This window comes from Chlorocebus sabaeus, chromosome 22 (assembly GCF_047675955.1).
Source record: "Chlorocebus sabaeus isolate Y175 chromosome 22, mChlSab1.0.hap1, whole genome shotgun sequence".
Taxonomy (NCBI): domain Eukaryota; kingdom Metazoa; phylum Chordata; class Mammalia; order Primates; family Cercopithecidae; genus Chlorocebus; species Chlorocebus sabaeus.
Genome location: NC_132925.1, coordinates 82,685,515 through 82,698,339, shown reverse-complemented (window position 1 = coordinate 82,698,339; position 12,825 = coordinate 82,685,515). Strand labels below are relative to the sequence as shown.

General features: G+C 49.8%; 1 protein-coding gene across 4 annotated transcripts in view; it reads right to left on the bottom strand.

Moving 5' to 3' along the window:
- Positions 1 to 2,601, bottom strand: part of ARHGEF3 (Rho guanine nucleotide exchange factor 3) — a 340,374-nt gene extending 337,773 nt beyond the window's left edge. The window contains exon 1 of one of the 4 annotated variants that reach the window (XM_007984680.3): positions 2,534 to 2,601. The gene's annotated coding sequence lies outside the window, so the exon portion shown is untranslated. Of the gene's footprint in view, positions 1 to 1,851; positions 2,221 to 2,533 lie in introns of those variants that run through there. The other 3 variants (XM_038003769.2, XM_007984679.3, XM_038003768.2) reach the window with 3 other exon arrangements.
- Between the last annotated feature and the right edge of the window lie 10,224 nt (positions 2,602 to 12,825).

Genomic DNA, 12,825 nt, shown 5'->3' with positions numbered 1-12,825 from the left:
AACCCTGAGCTCCTGACCAGCAACTAGTTCCTTTGCATTTCACTACTCTCCAAACTCGCCTCACTTCAGTCAATGGGTGTTCATTCACTCAGGACAGTTATTGTGCACCAGCTATATGCCATGGGCCAGGAGTCAGTAGTGAACAGGACAACACACCTCTGCCCTCTTGAATCCTACGTTCTCCTGGGTGGATGCACACAATAAACCTATAAATCGATGCATGAATAAGATCATCCCAGGCAAGCTCTATGAATAAAATACAAGAAAGAGTGTGATAGTAACTAATGGGGGAGGGGCTGCTTTGGATAGAGTAATCAGAAAAACCACCTGTACATGGGAGACATCTGAGCAAAAGGGCAAGAAAGAGCCCAGCATGGAAGAAGTGATGGAAAAGCATGCTAGGTTGAGGGAACAGCAAGTACAAAGGCCCTCAGAAGTCTTCTGAAAACTTGAACTCAAATGTTCATGAATTGCATCCCAGCCTAAAGGTCTCACTACAGGCCAACAGTCCCTAACCTCACAGCCTGTGTCTCTTTCCCCTAATTGACCAAGTCAAGGCTGACCTGTATTGCCTACTGAAAAGTGTGTTCTGGGAGGGGGAACAAGGGCAGTCCCCAATTTGCAGGGAACTGAGATGTAACGGGGGCAAGAACCTTCACTTTCCTACCAGAGGTTCAGAGTCCACTTACAGGCCTCATGGAGAATACAATGTAAGGGGAAACTTCTGGAAAAATAACTGTGCTTCAAGTGCCTCATGTATATTTCAGGACATTCCCTGGGGCTCCAGGTACAGAGCTCTTATCTGTGGAGTTCCAGAAGACAGAAACTAAATTTCCAAGAAGATACTAAATGGGTGCAGCCCAGGAAAACTCTACAGATGGAGGGAGCAATCTGCTAGAAATGAATGAATGCAGGAGAAGAAGACAAGATCAGGTCCCTGGACCCTGAAATAGACTCCCGCACTCACAGAGACTAGACAATATCAGCCTGTCAGGGGACCCAAGGCCTAAAAGAATCAAGTGAAATCTACCCACCCTCCCCTCGCCAACAAGAGGCAAACATCCAATCGCACCCCAGAGCTTCCAAAGAAGATCCAAGACCCCACTTCCCAACAGTGTCCTTGACAAAGTTCATCTCTAATCCCACATTCTGAGATATACTTTGCACAAGGCTGGTTAGCCACAGGAGGTATTACAGTAAAGCTCAAATTTCCCAGGGCGGAAGGGAACACCATGGCTACTGTGTAACCACCACCAGCTCCTTACCAGAAGAAGGGGAAGAAGCAACAGCTTGCAGACCCACCTCATTGAGAAGCTAGGGCTGTGCACGCTCTGTTAGATGTCAGTGATAATAATCACAAGAGCAGCTAACACAGAGGATTTATCCTGCCCCAGTCAGTATTTTAAGCACTTTATCCCTATACAAGTCTTTAAGGTTTGTACTATTTTCATCCCCACCTTACAGATGAGAAAACTGAGGCATAGGTAAGTGAAGTAACTTGCCCAGGACTACACAGCCAAGACAAAGATCCAGCGAAGCTCTCCTCCTCCACACCCAGGGAAGAAAGTGGTTATACCTGGGTAGTGCATGAAACGCTTAAAAATAAGTTTCTACCGGTACATTCAGGTCAACTACCGTCTGGCAATTCCCACGTCCTCGCCCAGTGCGGGAAGCAAGCCTGGGCCAGGCAGTAAATCCAGCAACCCGAGTCCTCGAGGAACAAGGCGCTCTGTTTCCGCAACATTCAAGCGCGTGATGGGGCCGCTGATAGTGCAAAAGCAGCTCTCCACCACCGCAAAGCTCATGGGAACCCGTTTCCACTCGGCTCAGTCGGCCTCAGAAAACGCTCACCCGTCTCTGGCTGCGAGGCACCCACGCTGACCTTAACCCTTTGGCGTCCGCCACCCTGGCGTCCTATCTCTGCATCTTCTGGCCGCTCGGTTTAAAAGATGCAGCCGCCGGGACAAGGGCCTCAGGCAGGCTGGGACGGCGCCCGCCGCCCGGAGCGCCCTGAGTCCCGCTCCCCCGCCGCGAAGTGACCCGCGGCCCTGTGAGCCGCCACCAGCAGCGCGCAACGCGACGCTGACCTGCGAGTGCCCCGCCAGGCTGGAGAAGAAAGTTGGGCGAAAGGGGCGCGTCCCAGGACAGGTGGCGCCTCCCTCCCCGGAAGTGGCTCCGGGAATTTTCGCTCAAGGGGCTACCCGGGGACCAGAGTCAGGGTCCCCAGCAGGAGCGACGACTGGTCGACGCTGGCGGTGGCACTGCCCACTTGCCCTGCGCCCAGTGCGCCCCCGTGCGCTGGGCGTACCCTAGACCAGGGAGCGCTCAGGCCCCGCCGGGGGCGCCGAGACCTGGCGGGGTAACTCGGAGGTGGGAGTGGCGGGGGTCCAGCTCGGGGACCGGGGCAAAGGGGGAACCAGCCCGGAAGAGGGTCTCACTTCGGGAGATCTAGCAGGGGTGTCCCACCAAGGGGGTGTCCAGCCGGGAAGGGTCTAGCCGGGGAGCTGGGTTCCCGGCTGCTGCCCGCACTCACCTCGGCCCCCGCGCTAGTTCGGCCTCTCCAGGCTGGAGAACTCACCGCGGAGGCGGCGGCTGATCCCCTGGGCGGGGCGGGGCCGGGGGCGGGGAGGCCGGGCCGGCCACGTGGGCGGGAGGCGGGCCGGGGACCCCCGCGGGCGCCGAAGCCGGGCGACGCAGGACTAGGACGTGACCACGCCCGGCCACCGCTCGACACCCCAGCTCCCCATGCACGGCCTAGGTCTACAGGAAGGCTAGAAAGAGGAGAGCAGAGACCCCAGGACATCCCTCCCCCGCCGCCACCTAAATCAGACTGAGGCTGAGATAATTAACCGAGTCGGAAGAGGAGTAAACAGCCCTGCCTCTGGCTCCCGCTGTCCCTCCAGAGAACGCGCCGCGGAAACCCCGAGGGTGGGTCGAGGGCCGGGTACCCTAGTGGGAGGGGACTGTCGTGCGGGGGTGGTAGAGGCTGCCCTAGCGGTCCAGGGCCAGAGCCTGCACGCGGAGCCTCCACCCCCACCGCTGGGCAGATCTTGGGCGAGTCAGATCTTGCCCAAGCCTCACTTTCCTCGATGGTGGAGGTGAGAATGAGGACGAGCCTCGAGCTGCGTGAACCCGGGCGCCCAGTAGGCTCTCAGGAATCGCCGGCTTGTAGGTGGACGCGGAGCCTGAAAGTGAGGGGCCTGGGTCGTGCATGCGGAAATCAACATGGGACTCTAAATAAAACGAGTTTCTGCCGGCATTCGTTCATTCAACAGATGAACGCCTACGGTCCTCATCACCTCTTAAAATCAGAAATAAAGAATGCCCTAGACTGTCGTTACTGGGCTCTTAAGAAAGTATAAACCCCGATGCTAAAAATGAAAAATTCATCAGTTGCCCCCATGTGCCGGCAGTGCATTTTAGGTGCTTCATCGAAATTAACATTCAGGACAGCCTGTGCGGGCCCGCTTCTCAAATGAAGAAATCGAAGCTTAGCGAGGTGAAGCCAGCCCCCAGAGCCAGAGGATCACAGTCTGGCCCCCTGTTTACAGAGGAAAGAGCATCAGCCCAAGGTACTAAGGCTCTTGCCCAGGTGCAGGAAGGGGGTGAGGGTTGAGAGCTCCCTGGGAGGCCACCTGTTATGACAGCAGCAGCTGGGATCCAGATCTTCCAGATTTACTTCACAGCAACCTCTGCCTTCTGTTGCCAGTGCTCAGCCCCGCAGTGCTGGGTGGCCTCTTCCTGGCCTACAGCCCACCTTTTGGGCCAGAAACTGGGCATCTTGAGCAAACCAACTTCTATTCCAACAGCTGCAACTTCATTCCACTACAGCTTCTAGGGGGTTCCTTGACCCCAGACCCAATGCGTTGTGACCCACCAGTTTCCTGTTCAGGGAACACACTCTCCCCAGTACTCCATTTCCAAGGACAACTCCTGTGTCCAGACCCCTAGTCCTCAGTCTTTTCCCCAAGAACCTTTTGTCATTCTCCTTCCTCCCTAATGCAGAAGATCCCTACGACAACCAGCCGTGTTTATCAGGTAATTACATTTATTAAGCAAAGGGCTTCTCCTGTCTCTGAAGAGCCTGCTCCCTCATCTGAGCTCAGCAGTGGCTTCAGATCCACCAGCCAACACCTGGTGTTCTACTCAGGCAGGTTTGTCAGAGAAAAGTATTCTTTGCATTAGATTCAACTTAACAATTATTTGAGCATCTACTACATGCCACACACTGTGCTAGGCTCTGGGGACAGTAGTGACTGTCCCCAGATACCAAGACAGACAGTCCCTGACCTTATGGAGCTTATGAGCTGATGAGGGAGACAGTCAACTGACCCCTCACCAGGCAGCAAGAGAGCAGGATGTGGTGACAGACACCTGGAAGAAGCACTGGCCCAGGCAGAACACAGGTCACACTGCTGGAAGTCCATGAACCATGGACAGGGGAGGTAAGGGGAGAAAGAGGCTGGAGGAACCTTGATGGCCAAAGTGAGACATTAGACCTTGTCCACCTAAAGGTTCAGACAGAGGCATGATGGGATGTGAGCCACAGTTTGAAGACATCACACTGGCTGCTGAGTGAGAGATGATGCGGCAAGTGAGTCTCCTGTACACAGCTAAAGGAAATGTGCCTTTTTATTATTACTAAAGGCAACTGCCTTGACTTCCTCTGTTTTATAATTCAGGGTTTCTGGAAAGCAGGACACATCTGCAAGTAGGATATTTAGATTAGCAACACAGCAATTTAACCCACAAGGTTTCTATGTGCAGCTCTCCCACCCTCTCCCATCCATGCCGTGCTTGCCCCTAACGTGGGCTTAGGGTTGGGGAGGACTTTGTTCCTAGACTCAGACTGAGAGTCTATCGGGGGGAGAGATGATACACCCAAAGACAGTCCTTTATGGAGTGAGAGGATAGGCAGGAAATGTGGGTGTCTATCCACAGAGTTTGGAAACTGGTGAAGACTCCAGAAGCCTCTGATGGTCAGTCATCTTTTCTCCTTGAAATAGTCAGTTTATTCATAAGGGCCCATTCTTAAGTTCAGTTGCCTCTCCCCGAACTACAAGACAGGATGAGAAGGCCATGTGCGGTGGCTCACACCTGTAATCCCAGCACTTTGGGAGGCCAAGGTGGGAGGACCACTTGAAGCCAGGAGTTTAAGACCAGCCTGGACAACAAAGTGAGATCCCTGTCTTTACCAAAAATTTAAAAATTAGCTCAGCATGGTGGTGTGTTCCTGTAGTCCCAGCTACTCAGGAGGCTAAGGCAGGAGGATTGCTTGAACCCAGTTTGGGGTTGCAGTAAGCCATGTTCACACCACTGCACTCCAATCCGGACTAACAGAGAGAAACCTATCTCAAACAACAACAACAAAAGAACAGGCTAGTGTGGAATCCGGGCAGTTACTTCACAGAATCATCAATTGGGGAAGCCAGGGTTTCTGCAAGAGACCCCCACCTGGATGGGCAGAGGATGAGCTATGTCTGACACCAGGCAGAAAAGCAATGGAGAGGGGCTGGGACAAGGGGTTGGGTAGCACCTTCAGGGAAAGCAGCCACAGGAGAAGGCACAACCAGGGTCAAAGGTGGGATTCTGAGACAAGTGGCCCCAACCACCTAGTAACCACTGGGTACCTTGAACACTTACTGAGTGTCTGTTGTGTGTAACCTTACATTTAAAACCCTCTGCTTATGTAACACTACTCATTGTAAAGCAATATAGAAAATAGCAGAGGTACAAAGAGTAAGAAAACCCACCCACAATCACACCATCCAGTGGTAACCACTGTTAATCTGTGTCCTTCATTTTTCATTTGACATATTGTGAACCCTTTCCTTTGTCATGAAATATTCTTCCACAACATGATTGCTAAAGGCCATTTGGTCCATTGTATGTATGTGCCCTCTTATAATCAATCCTGACTGGTACTTGGTTTATTCCTCATTTCTCGTTATCAGGGTAATGCTTAGTAATGAATTTTTTGTTTGTTTGTTTTTTGAGACAGAACTTCACTCTCTCACGCAGGCTGCAATGCAGTTGCACTGCAACCTTCACCTCCCAGTTTCAAGTGATTCTCGTGCCTCAGCGTCCTGAGTAGCTGAGATCACAGGCACCCGCCACCATGCTCAGCTAATTTTTGTTTTTGTTTTTGTTTTTTTTGTATTAGAAATGGGGTTTTGCCATGTTGGCCAGGCTGGTCTCAAACGCCTGACCTCAAGTAATCCACCCACCCTGGCGTCCCAAAGCGGGGATTACAGACGTGAGCCACCAGTTCTGGCCTGAAAATCTTTTTTTTTTTTTTTTTCCAAGGCAGGGTTGCCCAGGCTGCAGTGCAGTGGCACAGTCTCAGCTCAGTATAACCTCGACCTCCCAGGCTCAAGTGATCCTCTCACCTCAGCCTCCATATCTGGCTAAGTTTTCTGTCTTTTTTTTTTTTTTTGTAGAGACAGGTTCTTGCTATGTTGCCCAAGCTGGTTGTGAACTCCTAAACTCAAGCAATCCACCCACCTCAGCCTCCCAAAGTGCTGGGATTATAGGCATGAGCCACCATATCCAGCCTCAAAAATCTTTACACAACAAATGTAAATATGCATTTTTAGTTACTTACTAAAGATAAAACCCCAGAAGTGGAATTACTGGAAGAGACATTTAACTCTCTGCCTATAGCAACGCACTGTACAGAAGCTCCCCCTCCACCATTTTTTGGCATTTGAAAGGTGTGGAGTGTCCGGTTGTTGTCTTCACCCAGGGATTGGTGATGTGTCTGGGCATCAGTCTTTTTTTTTTTTTTTTTGAGACGGAGTCTCACTGTATCACCCAGGCTGGAGTGCAATGGTACGATCTCAGCTCACTGCAACCTCTGCCTCCTGGGCTCAAGTGATTCTCCTGCCTCAGCCTACTGAGTAGCTGGGATTACAGGCACCTGCCACCACACCCGGCTGATTTTTGTATTTTCACTACAGACAGGGTTTCACCATGTTGGTCAGGCTCATCTCGAACTCCTGACATCGTGATCCGCCCACCTCAGCCTGCCAAAGTGCTGGGATTACAGGCGTGGGCGTCAGTCTTATTGTTCAGGCCTAAGCAATGCTCTTCGAGTGCTACTAAAAGGCTTCTTTCGAAGCAAGTCCTTTCTGCTTTCATAATCTAGGTTAGAAAACCTGAGGAGCAAGGCTGAGCTGGGGAGTGGAAAGGCAGAGAGAGGCTGTGGAGTAGGAAATACTTGAGTTCAAATACAGCTTGAGCCCTGTCCTGAGGCAGGACATGAACTAAACTCCTAAGTCCTTTTGGGAGGGTGAGGGGAGCTCAGGCACTACGCAGTGCATGGCATAGTAGCAGACATCCAATACACATTGGTGATTCTGATACAGCTCGTTCTGCTAACCCAACCCGCGTCTATAGCAAGCTGTTATCCAGTCTGGAGACAGGAACCACAGGGTGTAAAAACCTTAAGATAACAGCCTTGTGGGGGAAATACGTAAAACAGCCCAGTCGTTCTCCACTCTGGGATCACAGTAAATGGATGGGAGCCATGTTCTAATTTGCAAAGTAAGGCACAGATGCAGTTTTCTCTTCTAGGGAAACTTTTAACTGTCATCAAGATAGGCAATAATACTGTTTTTTAAATTTACTAATTTAAATTAAATTTAAATCTTTTAAATTTACTAATAACTGTTATTTCTCAGCCAGGCATAGTGGCTCATGCCTGTAATCCTAGCGCTTTGAGAGGCCAAGGCGGGTAGATTGCTTAAGCCTAGGAGTTCAAGACCAGCCTGGGCAACATGGTGAAATCCCATCTCTACAAAAAATACAAAAATCAGCTGGGGATGGTGGTGCACGCCTGTAGTCCTAGTTACTTGGGAGGCTAAAGTGGGAGGATTGCTTGAGCCTGGGAGGTTGAGGCTGTAGTGAGTGGATTTGCAGCCTGGGTGACACAGTGAGACCCTGTTAAATAAATAATATGAAAGGCAAGGCAAGGCAAGGCAAGGCAAGGCAGGGCAGGGCAGGGCAGGGCAGGGCAGGGCAGGGCAGGGCAGGGCAGGGCAGGGCAGGGCAGGGCAGGGCAGGGCAAGGCAAGGCAAGGCACTATTATTGCCTATCTTGATGACAGCTAAAACAGATAATAATGTTTTTGAGCACTTGTCATGTGCCAGGCACTGAGTGGGCTATCCCCTCCCCTCCCCTGCTTTATCCTCACAACAACCCCATGTGGCAGGTACATTTTTTCACCCCCATCTGACTGATGAGGAAACTGAGAACCAGGGAGATGAGGTGACTTGCCCCAGTGACTGCTTAATGATAGGGTGGGTACAAGCTGGTTAAAGCAGTAGAACCAGTCCAGTCCAGATGGAAGGCCTCCACAAGGGATACGGCCTCCCCTCATGAAGCAGCACTCTAGTGGGCAAGAGGTTCCTGAAGGCACATGTCAGGACCTAGACTGGAGGTGGACAGTGGTCAGGGAAAGTCTCATTGCAAAGGAGGGATGGAGACAGAGAGAGGGTGATTCAGGTAGAAGAAACGGCACATGCAAAGAACCCGGGGCAGGAACATAGGAGTGAGGAATTTCAACAGTCTGGTATGGTCAGAAAAGAAGGGACACAGAGAGGAGAAGTCAGCAAGGCATCACATAAGAGCTTCGGTATTCACTTCCAGGGCCACTGGTGGTTTAAGCAGAAAGTGACATCTGATCAAGTACCCATCTCCCTTGAAGGCTATTCCTAGCTGCCCTGCCGAACTGAGACCTCCAGGAAGCAGGAATTCCATTTCAGTTAGCTATGCCATCAGCTACCCAGGCCAGGGCCAAAGAAGACATTCAGGGGAAATCCCATTTCATAACTTATACCTCCTAACCTGCCCCCATGACTCATCCCTATAGGAACAGGGGCTTTCCATGTGCCATGCTTTGTGCCCAGAATTTCACCCAGCCTCACATTCAAGCCTCACAACAGCCCCATTAGGTACTGAATTATTAACTGCTTTGTTTTGTTTTGTTTTGCTGTTTTGAGACAGAGTTTTGCTCTGTTGCCCAGGTTGGAGTGCAGTGGTACGATCTCGGCTCACTGCAGCCTCCACTTCCCAGGCTCAAGTGATCCTCCCACCTCAGCCTCCTGAGTAGCTGAGACTACAGGCGCATGCCACCATGCCCAGCTGATTTTTGTATTTTTAGTAGAGACAGCGTTTCAACATGTTAGCCAGGCTGGTCTCGAACTTCTGACCTCAGGTGATTCGCCCACCTCTGCCTCCCAAAGTGCTAGGGTTACAGGTGTGAGCCACTGTGCCTGGCCCTATTATTAACTGTTTTCTAGATTTAGAAAATAAATGCTAAACAGGGCAAGCCGCCTGCCCAGGGAAACACAGAAGATGGCAAACTGAGATCTAAGTTCAAGATGCCTCAGACCAAAGCTTGCCTCAGCTTTAATCACAGTGCTAATTATCATCATCTCATGAATAATAATACACAATTATACACAGGTGTGCAGGATACTGAAGCACATCTACCTCCAGAGATACAGAACCAAAGGTAGGACCTGACTGTATTTGCATTCAGCTGCCAGGCATGCTCTTGCCTTTCTTTTCTACAAGTTCCCTATGGCCTGGCCTTGCTCAACCTGGTAGGAAAAGTCTATGGTTTGTTTTGAGGCTGATGTCTGCCCACTCCCCAGAATGTCTCTGACCAGCAAGAGTGGAAAAGACCAGGCAGAGCCATCTCATTCTGGAAGACTGTTATTTGATCTCTTCCCATCTCCCTCCACTAACTTCTAAAACTTGGGAAATTGCCCTGACCTTGCACTGATGGTTTGAGAAACAACCCCTGCCTTTGTTCACATTCAGAATGGAGAGTGGTCATCTGCCTAGCACAGAGACCTTACAGCAGCAAGTCCAGAAAAATGTATCTCTATCAGGATTAAATGGCAACCAGGAAAAAAGGAGTCTGGGGAATGGAACATTGGCAGATTTCAAGGTGCACAGTCAACTGTCACAGGCTATGTGTGGTCAGCTATTGGGAACCGCAGAGCTAACGTCTTAATTTTGCCAAATTAAGTTCCTCTTCAGCCCTCACCTCTGCAACAGTCAGGCATGGACCCACCCTTTTCTTTTAGGGGATAGAAATGATATAACTTATCACCTGACAAAATACTTGGCCTAAAGCTCCTTGTGGGCATGGAACTGTCTCCCACCCATCCCGATATGGCCCCCAAAGAGCCCAAGACCTGCTCTTCCATGGAATAATTAATAGCTACTATTCACCAAGTACCTAGCACTTGCTGAGCACAGCCTTGGGTACTTTATATACTCCATCTCATTTAATCCTCACAATAACCCTTTGTGGTGGCTATTAGTCCCATCTTACAGATGAAGAAACTGAGTTTCAGAACATTTAGATGACTTGCCCTCAACTCTATATATATAGGAAGTCAGGAGGGCAGGGGTCCTGTGTGTACCATGTCCATCACTGTGTCTATGTCCCAGCACACACTTTGGAATTAACCCTGTTAAGGCAGTTGTATCATCTATAAATGCAAAAGATGGTGCAAGGTCCCTTCCCGAAAGAGCCCAGGGAGCCAAGCTCACTGATCTTGCATTTCTTTTCCTTAATCCCAAAGGCCCCATTTGAATTTTCTCATTGCAAAAGTTCTTATGCCATGTTTGTATCCATCTCTCCCCTTCATTGCATCCTCTAACTTATCTTATTCTTGGGCTTCTTATGATTTCATTCCTTGTGGACAGCAAGGACAGGATATGCTGAGGGAGGAGTGGGAAACACTTTTTTTGGGGACCCACTGTGCCCAGGACTGCAAAGAAAGATTTTATGTCTCCTCCCTCCTCCACCTGCTTAGCTTATCACCTGTAGTTCTTATTCAACTAAAGCAACGACATTTTTTTTCCAATTAGAGCCTCCAAGAGGAAGCTAGTCTTTGCTCCTCTAATGCTGGTATTTCTAAAACAAAGCAAAGCCAGTGGCAGGGCCCCACAGATGTTAGGGACTGCAAGAACCCTAGGCTGCTGTAAAAACAGACAGCTTTCTAATATCATGGTAAAAATGAGGGCTTCTCATGCTGTCCCAAGGGAACACTAATAGAAAGTACTAGCTGCAACATTTCTTTTTCTTTTTTTTTTTTTTTTAACTTTTTAATTTTAACTTAAAATTTTTTGAGACAGGATCTTGCTCTGTCACCCAGGCTGCAGTGAAGTGGTGTGATCATATAATTCACTGCAGCCTTAAACTCCTGGGCTCAAGTAATCCTTTCACCTCAGCCTCCTGAGGAGCTAGGACTACTAGCACACACCACCATGCCCAGCTAATTTTAAAATTTTTTTGTAAAGTCGGAGTCTTGTTATGTTGCCCAGGCTGGTCTTAGACTTCTGGCCTGAAGTGATTCTCCTGTCTTGACCTCCCAAAGCGCTGAGATTACAGGTGTAAGTCACCATGCCTGAACTATTTGTATTTTTTGAAGCCTCAGCCTGCCGAGTAGGTGAGTCTATAGGTGTGCACAGCCAAGCCCAGCTGCAACTTTTGTTTTAATGAAAGGAAAGGAAAAAGAAATTCATGTATTGCAGTATCTGCCTCACGAGATCCATTTGCTTCAACTCTGAACCAGATTTACACTCAGTATTTTCTTTCTTTTTTTTTTTTTTTTTTTTGAGAGGGAGTCTTGCTCTGTCACCCAGGCTGGAGTGCAGTGGCCAAATCTCAGCTCACTGCAAGCTCCGCCTCCCAGGTTTACGCCATTCTCCTGCCTCAGCCTCCCGAGTAGCTGGGACTACAGGCACCCGCCACCTCGCCCGGCTAGTTTTTTTGTATTTTTTAGTAGAGACGGGGTTTCACCGTGTTAGCCAGGATGGTCTCGATCTCCTGACCTCGTGATCCGCCCGTCTCGGCCTCCCAAAGTGCTGGGATTACAGGCTTGAGCCACCGCGCCCGGCCGGCTACACTCAGTATTTTCGATGAGAAAGGAACCAAGTCACTCAAGATTCTTCCTTCCGCTTAAACTATTACTGAGGGACAGAGCAGCCTATTGATCAGGAGTGGTGATGCTTCAGAGACTTCAACTCCAGTGCTGCCAATTCCTTGTTTGTGCCCTTGGCAAAGCTATACAATTTCTAGACCTCAGAATCTCAAAATTGAGGCTGCTGATAGTACCCTCCACAGGGGGTCATGGTAAGAAAAAACATGAAGGGCACTAAGAGCAGGAACCAGCCCTGTCGACACTCAGAGGATGGCAATCATCACTTCCTCTCTGACATTCACTTTATGGGAAAGCTCTCTATTGCCTTTGACCACACATTTTTCAGTCCATCCCTACCTGGCTGGCTTGACCTTTACCAAGGGCATACCTGAGCAGTCTAGGTAGGGTTTGCCTCAGCTCATATCCTGGCTCTGCCACTAGCCAACTGTGGGATCACAAGTCAGCTATAGACTCTCTGAGCCTGTTTCCTCCTGTGTAAAATGGGAACAGTAGAATTGGCCACCTCACAGAGCAGCTGTGAAGATGAACGAGATGATGTGTGTAAAGCACTTAGCACTCCTGGAAATAAAAAGAATGGACAGAGTGTGGGGGAAAAGGAAATCAATGGGAGAAATGATAAGGAGCCTCCTGGGTGACTCTAACCAGGAGAAATGAAGGATATGCGAAGGTCAGGAGGCAAGAATGTGTGAGAATTTCCTCCTCTCAGAAACAACAATGCTTCCCTCAGAGCTGTTTTCTTTGGGGGGGTTTTGTTTTTTACCACTCCTTCTGTTTTCCTTGAGCTCCCCAAACAGGGTAGGTTGTAGGCCCTGAGCACATTAACATCCCAGTGAAGTATGAGAAGGAACAAGTAAATAAG